The following is a 10,797-nucleotide window of genomic DNA, read 5'->3' on the forward strand; positions in this document are numbered from 1 at the left end:
AGTCCGACAGACGAATCTGGGTTTGGCAGATGCCAGGAGAACGCTACTTGCCCCAATGCATAGTGCCAACTGTATTTATTTTTTATTTAACCTTTATTTAACTAGGCAAGTCAGTTAAGAACAAATTTTTATTTACAATGACAGCCTACCCCAGCCAAACCCTAACCCGGTGTCACGACTCCGCCCGATTCTTTGTGCGGGATTGATTATTGTAAGCCTGGTGGTTTGTTACAGACATACGTGTTTGTGCATGTTCGTGTATAGTGCTGGACTGTTTTCGTTCCCCGTGTCTGGGGCAGTTTATTTTGAGCACCCAGTGTTGAGTGGGGTGGCCGAGGTTCATCGTGTTGCATTAAAAGAACATTCTATCGAACTCTCTGTTTTCCTGCGCCTGACTTCACACTCCGACACCCAGTACCTTACACCCGGACAACGCTGGGCCAATTGCGCGTCGCCCTATGGGACGCTGAGCCACTCGGGAGCCCCTGTATAGTTTGGTGGATGAGGAATAATGGTCTGGGGCTGTTTTTCATGGTTTGAGCTAGGCCCCTTATTTCCAGTGAAGTATATTAACAATATTAACACTACAGCATTCAATGACATTCTAGACGATTCTGTGCTTCCAACTTTGTGGCAACAGTTTTGGGAAGGCCCTTTCCTGTTTCAAAATGACAATGCAGCCCGTGCCCAAAGCGAGGTCCATACAGAAATGGTTTGTCGGTGTGGAGGAACTTGACTGGCCTGCACAGAGCCCTGACCTCAACCCCATCGAACACCTTTGGGATGAATTGGAACGCCGACTGTGAGCCAGGCCTTATCACCCAACATCAGTGCCCGACCTCACTAATGCTCTTGTGGCTGAATGGAAGCAAGTCCCCGCAACAATGTTCCAACATCTAGTGGAAAGCCTTCCCAGAAGAGTGGAGACTGTTATAGCAGCAAAGGGGGGACCAACTTCATATTAATGCCCATTAATTTTGGAATGAGATGTTCGACGAGCAGGTGTCCACATACTTTTGGTCATTTACTGTATGTCTATGCATTTGAGAGGGGTTACATTTCTCCAGGCCCTTTCCTCAGCTTTTGACCAAAACAGAGGCGAGGGTGACCGCTTTGCTATTGTTTCAATTAAAGGACTCTAGCTTTAAATGTTAAAAGAAAATCATCTTAAAACAACAAACAGAAGATCAACACAACTGGCTAAGAACAACCTGTTCTTGGTCTGTAACAAACATTTGATCTGGATTTATAAGTGGACGCTCAACATGAAAGGGACACAATGTAAACCGTTACTGTGAATTACCTCCTCACCGACACGTGTTTCCTACTGAATTCTGAGAAAGTCGAAAGAACATCCTTCTACAGCAGAAATGGTCTAATCTAATATCTATGTTCTTGTTCTGTTCTTGTTGTTCTGTGCCCGTGCTGATAAGATCAGGGTGAGAGAGATTAGAGGAACAACTGCTGCAGCTTTGGGGACACTTAATTCATCAACATGAAGTCAACTCTCACATGCTAAATCACACATTATAAATAGCCATGTTTTACAGCCCCAGTCATCAAGGCTCTCCCCTGTCTCCAAACCTTTCATAGCTGTTGTTCTTCATGTGTGATGGGATAGTGTCATAGTGATGGGAAAGACAGCAGTTCAAGTGATGCCTGTCACACTACATCGTGACATATCCATTACCTATTGACAAGGATACAGCACAGTATTCTCACACATAGGTGCACACACACACACACACACACACACACACACACACACACACACACACACGTATTACCTTGAGGTACACCAAGGATACAAACATGTTGGAGAGAACAAGGGTCAATACTATGGTTAACTTCCCCTTATGTTAGGACTGTCTCCACAGTCCACGGCTGTACGATGGGTCAATTAAGATTCAAAGCTCAACCAGAGGCTAGCTAAAGGAACCTGTGGAAATGTGACTAGTTGGAAAGAGAGAGATGAAATGGTGACCAGGGAGAAGGTTACTATGAGGCAAAGACCTCCGGCTGTGTCAGATAGAGAAGGAACGGGAGCTCAATGTAGGTGTCCTCTGTGTCGCCGGCATCAAAGTGAGGGAAAGTGTGTGTGCATGTGTATGTGTATGTGGCGTGCATGCGTGGTGTGTGTGTGTGTGTGTGGTCGATCCCATCTGGAGCACTACATGTCAGTTCAACACACTTCTGTTTCTATGAGCCATATGTGAAGGGTTTATAGAGAACAAGAAAGGCAGGTGTTGTTATGTGTGAAGGGTTTATAGAGAACAAGAAAGGCAGGTGTTGTTATGTGTGAAGGGTTTATAGAGAACAAGAAAGGCAGGTGTTGTTATTAAAAGCAATATGGTAATGTAACAACATAACACTGCACAGGTAGACAGAAGTAGACAGAGAGGTGAAGAGGTATTTTGACTCAGAGCAGAAGCCAGTATACGGACATGGACTGAGTGGACAAAACATTAGGAACACCTTCCTCATATTGAGTTGCACCCCCTTTTGCCCTAAGAACAGCCTCAATTTGTCGAAGGCATGGACACTACAAGGTGTTGAAAGCGTTCCACATGGACACTGGCCCATGTTGACTCCAATGCTTCCGACAGTTGTGTCAAGTTGGCTGGATGTCCTTTGGGTGGTGGACCATTCTTGATACACACGGGAAACTGTTGAGCGTGAAAAACCCAGCAGCGTTGAAGTTCTTGACACAAATCGGTGTGTCTGGCACCTACTATCATACCCCGTTCAAAGGCTCTTAAATATTTTTCTTGCCCATTCACCCTCTGAATGGCACACATACACAATCCATGTCTCAATTGTCTCAAGGCTTAAAAATCCTTATTTAATTTCTACGGGATCGGTGTCCCCCACGTGGGACGGTTGAGCTAACGTAGGCTAATGTGATTAGCATGAGGTTGTAAGTAACAACAACAAAAAATCCCAGGACATAGACCTACCTGATATGGGCAGAAAGCTTACATTCTTGTTAATCTAACTGCACTCTCCAATTTACAGTAGCTACTACAGTGAAAGAATGCCATGCTATTGTTTGAGGAGAGTGCACAATTATGAACATGAAAATTTATTAATAAACCAATTAGGCACATTTGGCAGTCTTGATACAACATTTTGAACAGATATACAATGGTTCATTGGATCAGTCTAAAACTTTGCACATACACTGCTGCCATCTAGTGGCCAAAATCTAAATTGTGCCTGGGCTGGAATAATACAGTATGGCCTTTCTCTTGCATTTCAAAGATGATGGTACAAAAAAACAACCAAAAAAACGCTTGTTTTTTTCTTTGGATTTTCTTTTACCAGATCTAATGTGTTATATTCTCCTACATTAAATTCACATTTCCACAAACTTCAAAGTGTTTTCTTTCAAATGGTATCAAGAATATGCATATCCTTGCTTCAGGTTCTGAGCTACAGGCAGTTAGATTTGTGTATGTCATTTTAGGCAAAAATGTTAACCTGTCTCCTCCCCTTCATCTACACTGATTTGTGGCTTTAACAAGTATCATCAATAAGGGATCATAGCTTCCACCTGGATTCACCTGGCCAGTCTATGTCATGGAAAGAGCAGGTGTTCCTAATGTTTTGTCCACTCAGTGTACATACTAAATCTGCTACTCTGCTTCTCTCTAGTGGTCAGTGAGGAGAGAATGAAAGTGAAAAGAAGAGACAGCAAGAGAGAGACTCATTGTAGACATTAGAACAGGAATATCATGCAACACCCGATGAGTAAAATACCACAGATACTTGAACTTTAATAAAAATTAAACATTAAGCTCTTATTCATATGTACAGACAGATCCGTAGGTGATTTTGCAGCAGCTGCAAGACAAAATGCATCCGATAATAAGGCGACTGGCAGAAAAAAAACAATAACAGTTCCCCTGAAAGCTTCTATTGTGATGCAGTAGATACAAATAGATTTTTTAATAATGTTTCGTTCTTTGTCTTTGCTCTTTGAAAATGTAATAAACACAAGTGAATGGATTAAGGTCTCTGTGAATCTTTGCTGGGCAATGCTTTTAGTACCAACATGGATAAAAACAGTGCACCACGACTGACCATTTCAACTCACAAACCTGATTATGATGACGGATTTCCCTCTATTAACCATCCAATTCACCTTAATAACACAATGCATTTGATCATGTCTATTATAAGAGAGATATGGGGCTCTATTTTCGGCAGGAGTTAAGGCGGCACTGGTGTCAAATGCATGTTAGTTTGCAATTGTGTTATGTAAAAACTGTCGCACTGCCATTTCCCAGCCCTAACGCCAGGTTCGGGCAATTTACCTGTCTTATATAAACTCTCTTGCGCTCAGATGGGCGGGTAGAACTATCTGAGGAGTGTCCTTAAAAACATGATCCAAAGTCCTAATTTCAGGCAGCGCTGAAAATACCAACCAAATGCTGGTTTTAGCAGTCGGTTATGGCATGAATTTTGACAGCGGAAAGGCAGCCTATCCAGCCGTGACGCACACTGCCCATATGCGCATGGAACAAGAGTAGCCCAATATGCTTTTGGTGCCTATATACTTCGTATTTAGAAACATAAAAAACAATGTTTCTTCCCATTTCGTTCTTTTTTTTCAAGCATAGCATCCCCTCCTCTAAATGAAGACTTTTTTGTTTGTCCAAGGAAATCAAAAAGTGTCAAGACTGTCGATTAAGGGTTTGGCTCCTGAGACCACGTGGACATAAATCTTTATCACCAAAGCTTTATTAAAACATCAAGTTTGAGAGGAGTAAAACAGTGAGCTGACATTCCCTTTGTATCTATTCCTTGTAGGCAGGCCCACATGATTTTAGACATGCAGGTGTCGTTTTGGACTTGTGTAAAACCCCCTCCATGATGAAGGCTACATATCCATGCCCATCATGAAACGAGCGATGAGAACCTCGGTGAATACCGGCGAAGCTCCTATTTAGACGTTACCTGTAACCTGTAATAAGTGCTTGTTTTCGGTTTCATATGTTCAAAACCCAAGCCCTCCATTAGGCCTACTTTAAGGAAGGCTGGTTCAACAGCAATGCTTGTCTTTTTTATCATTCAGATGTTATGATATCTTTACATTTTAAATGCATTTATTGTTGTTGTTGTTTAAAAAAAACGGCTTGTTTTTCCGTTTAATTTTATTACAACCAAACATATTAGAATGATTCACCTTCCTGGTTTTATGGTGACAATGTCCATGGCGCGCTTGCAATGCAACTTCTGTAGATGTGTGAATGCGATCTGATCTGTAAAATGGTTCCGATTATGTTCATAAAACATAGGCCTATTTGGGAGCAGTATACGGTGAGTGGACATTCTCCATTTCTCTTTATATTGGATGGATCGTTGTCAAGCTACTGTAAAAGATTTGGACGTGCGTATAACGCTCCATGGTCTGCGTTGTTTTATTTAATATGATAAGAAGTTGTTGCTTGTTTAGAGTTCGATTATAATTATTCATGATCTTTTTAGTCCTTATCAACAGTTAATTTAATATTGCTTATTGCCTATATTTGGCATGGCCATGCTAAGCCATAATGCAATTTACAGTAGGCTTAGCCCATATATCAGTGTGAACGATTGTCACGTTCCTGACCTGTTTTCTGTTGTTTTGTATGTGTTTAGTCGGTCAGGGCGTGAGTTGGGGTGGGCATTCTATGTTATGTGTATCTATGTTGGTTAATGGGTTACCTGATATGGTTCTCAATTAGAGGCAGGTGGTTTACGTTTCCTCTGATTGAGAGCCATATTAAGGTAGGTTGTTTCACATTGTTTGTTGTGGGTGGTTGTCTCCTGTGTTTGTATGTTGGTACCACATGGGACTGTATCGTTCGTTCGTTTGTTTTGTAGTCTGTACCTGTTCGTGCGTTCTTCGTTGTATGTAAGTTCTCATGTCCAGGTCTGTCTACGTCGTTTTGTTATTTTGTTAATTATCAAGTGTAGTTCGTTTTTTCGTCTTGTTTAATAAAGTCATTATGTCAAACTACCACGCTGCATATTGGTCATCTGATCCGTCTCGCCTCTCCTCGTCTGAGGAGGACGAAGTAGACGTTCGTTACAACGATGTTGAAGCCATTCGCTTACTTACAGCAATGTGGACGGCAAATAGGTTTACGTTAATATGTCTAGGAAAGATAGGTCTACATGTTGTTATTTCGTTTCTGTAAGCCATTTAACAAACTATAAAGGCCGTAAATACACAACTTGAAGCAACCACATATTTCGCATGGAGCACGTTCTGGTTGGCCGGTGAGGGGCCAGGCTTCCACACACCCACAACTTGTTTATTCATCAAAACCCAGGCCTTTCGCGCCAACGGCAGAGAGTGCACAGATAATTGTGATAGTGAAAATAGCTAAAATATTTCTGACACATCCCTGAACATATAGCGCTCCCGCCTGCACTCAGATTTACTATTCCGTTAGGTTTGATAAAATGGAGCCCATGAAATAATTTACAAATCATACGTAATCCAATAGAGCACCAATAAAATCCAATAGAGTTGTCAGTAATGGCTCTCCATAGTCCCCCAGAGCACTTGTTCATTGACATTGAGAAGCAGCAGAAAGGAGCATGTGAAAAAGAACCCACTGAGTCATAGAGTAGATGTGTAATGGACATGGCATTGGCAGCACCGCGCTAACCCATTAGCTTCCAGCGTTTTACCTGACCAGGAGAAGGGATATTTTGGGGAATATGAGATATGTGGGTTAATCCCAATAGTCTAAACTAGGATTCTTCTCTGTACGTCCTTTCCTTCATTTGCACAGACCTGAAGGGGGAAAACAATGTAGGTGAATGCACTAGCATTCAGAATGCACTAGCATTCAGTACCCTGACACTAGCATTCAGAATGCACTAGCATTCAGTACCCTGACACTAGCATTCAGAATGCACTAGCATTCAGTACCCTGACACTAGCATTCAGTACCCTGACACTAGCATTCAGAATGCACTAGCATTCAGTACCCTGACACTAGCATTCAGAATGCACTAGCATTCAGTACCCTGACACTAGCATTCAGAATGCACTAGCATTCAGTACCCCGACACTAGCATTCAGAATGCACTAGCATTCAGTACCCTGACACTAGCATTCAGAATGCACTAGCATTCAGAATGCACTAGCATTCAGTACCCTGACACTAGCATTCAGAATGCACTAGCATTCAGTACCCTGACACTAGCATTCAGTACCCTGACACTAGCATGACAGTGATACAATATCAAATTATTGCTAACCTTAGCTAGAAAAAAAACTGTTGTCATTTACATGTTCTTAGGCATTGAGCTATTTCGTTACTGTTCAAACCTTGATAAAGCAGAAGAGAACATTCGAATATGGTGCAGCACCTGTGGCCTACAAAGTTACAAGAATAGGCTAGCGAATTGGATTTTAATTTAGAAATATAATAGGGCATATTTGTATAATTAGTACCCTGACGCATATATATCTTTCATAATATTTCTCAAATGTAATTAGCCTATCTCCTCTTTCTCTCTCTATTGTTGCCCCATTCCTTCCTTGCTTTCAACAGTTAAATTAAATACATTTAGTTATCCTTATCTTAATCATTCTAAAGGAATCCTTAAATAATTTAGGACTAGAATTAGTTGCAAAAGGCTTTCACTTCTTTTCAAGAATACTGAATGGTTATGGGTCTCAGTAAATAACTGCGATAGCCTAACGCTATCGCGTGTTCTCTCTTCTTTCAAACTACCCCAGTTCTATTGGCTGCTGTATCGCGTGTTCTCTCTTCTTTCAAACTACCCCAGTTCTATTGGCTGCTGTATCGCGTGTTCTCTCTTCTTTCAAACTACCCCAGTTCTATTGGCTGCTGTATCGCGTGTTCTCTCTTCTTTCAAACTACCCCAGTTCTATTGGCTGCTGTATCGCGTGTTCTCTCTTCTTTCAAACTACCCCAGTTCTATTGGCTGCTGTATCGCGTGTTCTCTCTTCTTTCAAACTACCCCAGTTCTATTGGCTGCTGTATCGCGTGTTCTCTCTTCTTTCAAACTACCCCAGTTCTATTGGCTGCTGTATCGCGTGTTCTCTCTTCTTTCAAACTACCCCAGTTCTATTGGCTGCTGTATCGCGTGTTCTCTCTTCTTTCAAACTACCCCAGTTCTATTGGCTGCTGTATCGCGTGTTCTCTCTTCTTTCAAACTACCCCAGTTCTATTGGCTGCTGTATTTAACATTCAGCAAAAAAGAGCTCGCTTCCCTTTTTGAATAGTCTATTTGTATAAGCAATGTAACAAAAAAATATATGTGCAGCAAATTATTTTAGTCTAGCTTTTCCTGCATGAAACTTCTAAGAGACAGTGGTGTAAAGTACTTGAGTAAAAATACTTTCAAGTACTAATTATGTCGTTTTTGAGGGTATCTGTACTTTACTTTACTATTTATATTTTTGACTACTTTTACTTCACTACATTCCAATATTTAGCTTTTTACTCCATACATTTTCCCTGACACCCAAAAGTACATGTTACATTTTGAATGCTTTGCAGGACTGGAAAATAGTCAATTTCACACACTTATCAACCAAACATCCCTGGTCATCCCTACTGCCTTTGATCCAGCAGACTCACTAAACACACATTTATTTAACTAGGCAAGTCAGTTAAGAACAAAGACTGGCCAAACTCAGACAACACTGGGCCAACTGTGCACCGTTCTAAGGGACTCCCAATCACAGCCGGTTGTGATACAGTCTGGATTTGAACCAGGTTGTCTGTAGTGATGCCTCTAGCACTGAGATGTCTTAGACCACTGTGCCAGTTGAGAGCCCACATGCAATGTGTGTAAATTATGTCTCAGTGTTGGAGTGTCCCTGCATTCCGTAAATAGAACAAAAACAAGAAAATGGTCTCATCTGGTTTGCTTAACATAAGGAATTTGAAATTATTTATACTTTTACTTCTGATACTTAAGTATATTTTAAACCAAATACTTTTACTCAAGTATAATTTTACTGGGTAACTTTTACTATTACTTGAGTTATTTTCTATTAAGTTATCTTTACCTTTACTCAAGTATGACAGTTGGGTACTTTTTCCATCACTGCCAAGAGCTAAGGAGAGGCTAGCGGAGCACAGGTGCTTGCAAATTGCGCAAGAGACAGATGCTATAACTTAGAAGCTTATTATGCATAACCCATATTTAATTAGCAAAACCAAAGGCTGAAAAGAACGTATTACCTGAAAGAGGTAGGCTAGGACATCTATATATAGGGCTATATTTAAATTTAGAACAGGATTATCTGTTTCGGATCCAATTTGAATGGAGTTGATGGAAAGAGAGAAAGACTGCGAGAGAGAGCTCGTGCGTGCACTGATTTAAAGCAATCATATTCAAATCAAATGTATTTATATAGCCCTTCTTACATCAGCTGATATCTCAAAGTGCTGTACAGAAACCCAGCCTAAAACCCCAAACAGCAAGCAATGCAGGTGTAGAAGCACGGTGGCTAGGAAGAACTCCCTAGAAAGGCCAAAACCTAGAAAGAAACCTAGAGAGGAACCAGGCTATGAGGCGTGGCCAGTCCTCTTCTGGCTGTGCCGGGTGGAGATTATAACAGAAGATGGCCAAGATGTTCAAATGTTCATAAATGACCAGCATGGTCAAATAATAATAATCACAGTAGTTGTCGAGGGTGCAGCAAGTCAGCACCTCAGGAGTAAATGTCAGTTGGCTTTTCATAGCCGATCATTAAGAGTATCTCTACCGCTCCTGCGGTATCTAGAGAGTTGAAAACAGCAGGTCTGGGACAGGTAGCACGTCCGGTGAACAGGTCAGGGTTCCATAGCCGCAGGCAGAACAGTTGAAACTGGAGCAGCAGCACGGCCAGGTGGACTGGGGACAGCAAGGAGTCATCATGCCAGGTAGTCCTGAGGCATGGTCCTAGGGCTCAGGTCCTCCGAGAGAGAGAAAGAAAGAAAGAGAGAATTAGAGAGAGCATACTTAAATTCACACAGGACACCGGATAAGACAGGAGAAGTACTCCAGATATAACAAACTGACCCTAGCCCCCCGACACATAAACTACTGCAGCATAAATACTGGAGGCTGAGATAGGAGGGGTCAGGAGACACTGTGGCCCCATCCGATGATACCCCCAGACAGGGCCAAACAGGAAGGATATAACCCCACCCACTTTGCCAAAGCACAGCCCCCACAACACTAAAGGGATAACTTCAACCACCAACTTACCATCCTGAGACAAGGCCGAGTATAGCCCACAAAGATCTCCGCCACGGCACAACCCAAGGGGGGGGGGGGGGGGGGGGGGGGGGGGCGCCAACCCAGACAGGAAGATCACGTCAGTGACTCAATCAAGTGACGCACCCCTCCTAGGGACGGCATGGAAGAGCACCAGTAAGCCAGTGACTCAGCCCCTGTAATAGGGTTAGAGGCAGAGAATCCCAGTGGAGAGAGGGGAACCGGCCAGGCAGAGACAGCAAGGGCGGTTCGTTGCTCCAGAGCCTTTCCGTTCACCTTCACACTCCTGGGCCAGACTACACTCAATCATATGACCCACTGAAGAGATGAGTCTTCAGTAAAGACTTAAAGGTTGAGACCGAGTCTGCGTCTCTCACATGGGTAGGCAGACCATTCCATAAAAATGGAGCTCAATAGGAGAAAGCCCTGCCTCCAGCTGTTTGCTTAGAAATTCTAGGGACAATTAGGAGGCCTGCGTCTTGTGACCGTAGCGTACGTGTAGGTATGTACGGCAGGACCAAATCGGAAAGATAGGTAGGAGCAAGCCCATGTAAT

The sequence above is a fragment of the Salvelinus namaycush genome, chromosome 17, assembly GCF_016432855.1.
Source record: "Salvelinus namaycush isolate Seneca chromosome 17, SaNama_1.0, whole genome shotgun sequence".
In the NCBI taxonomy this organism is placed as follows: Eukaryota; Metazoa; Chordata; class Actinopteri; order Salmoniformes; family Salmonidae; genus Salvelinus; species Salvelinus namaycush.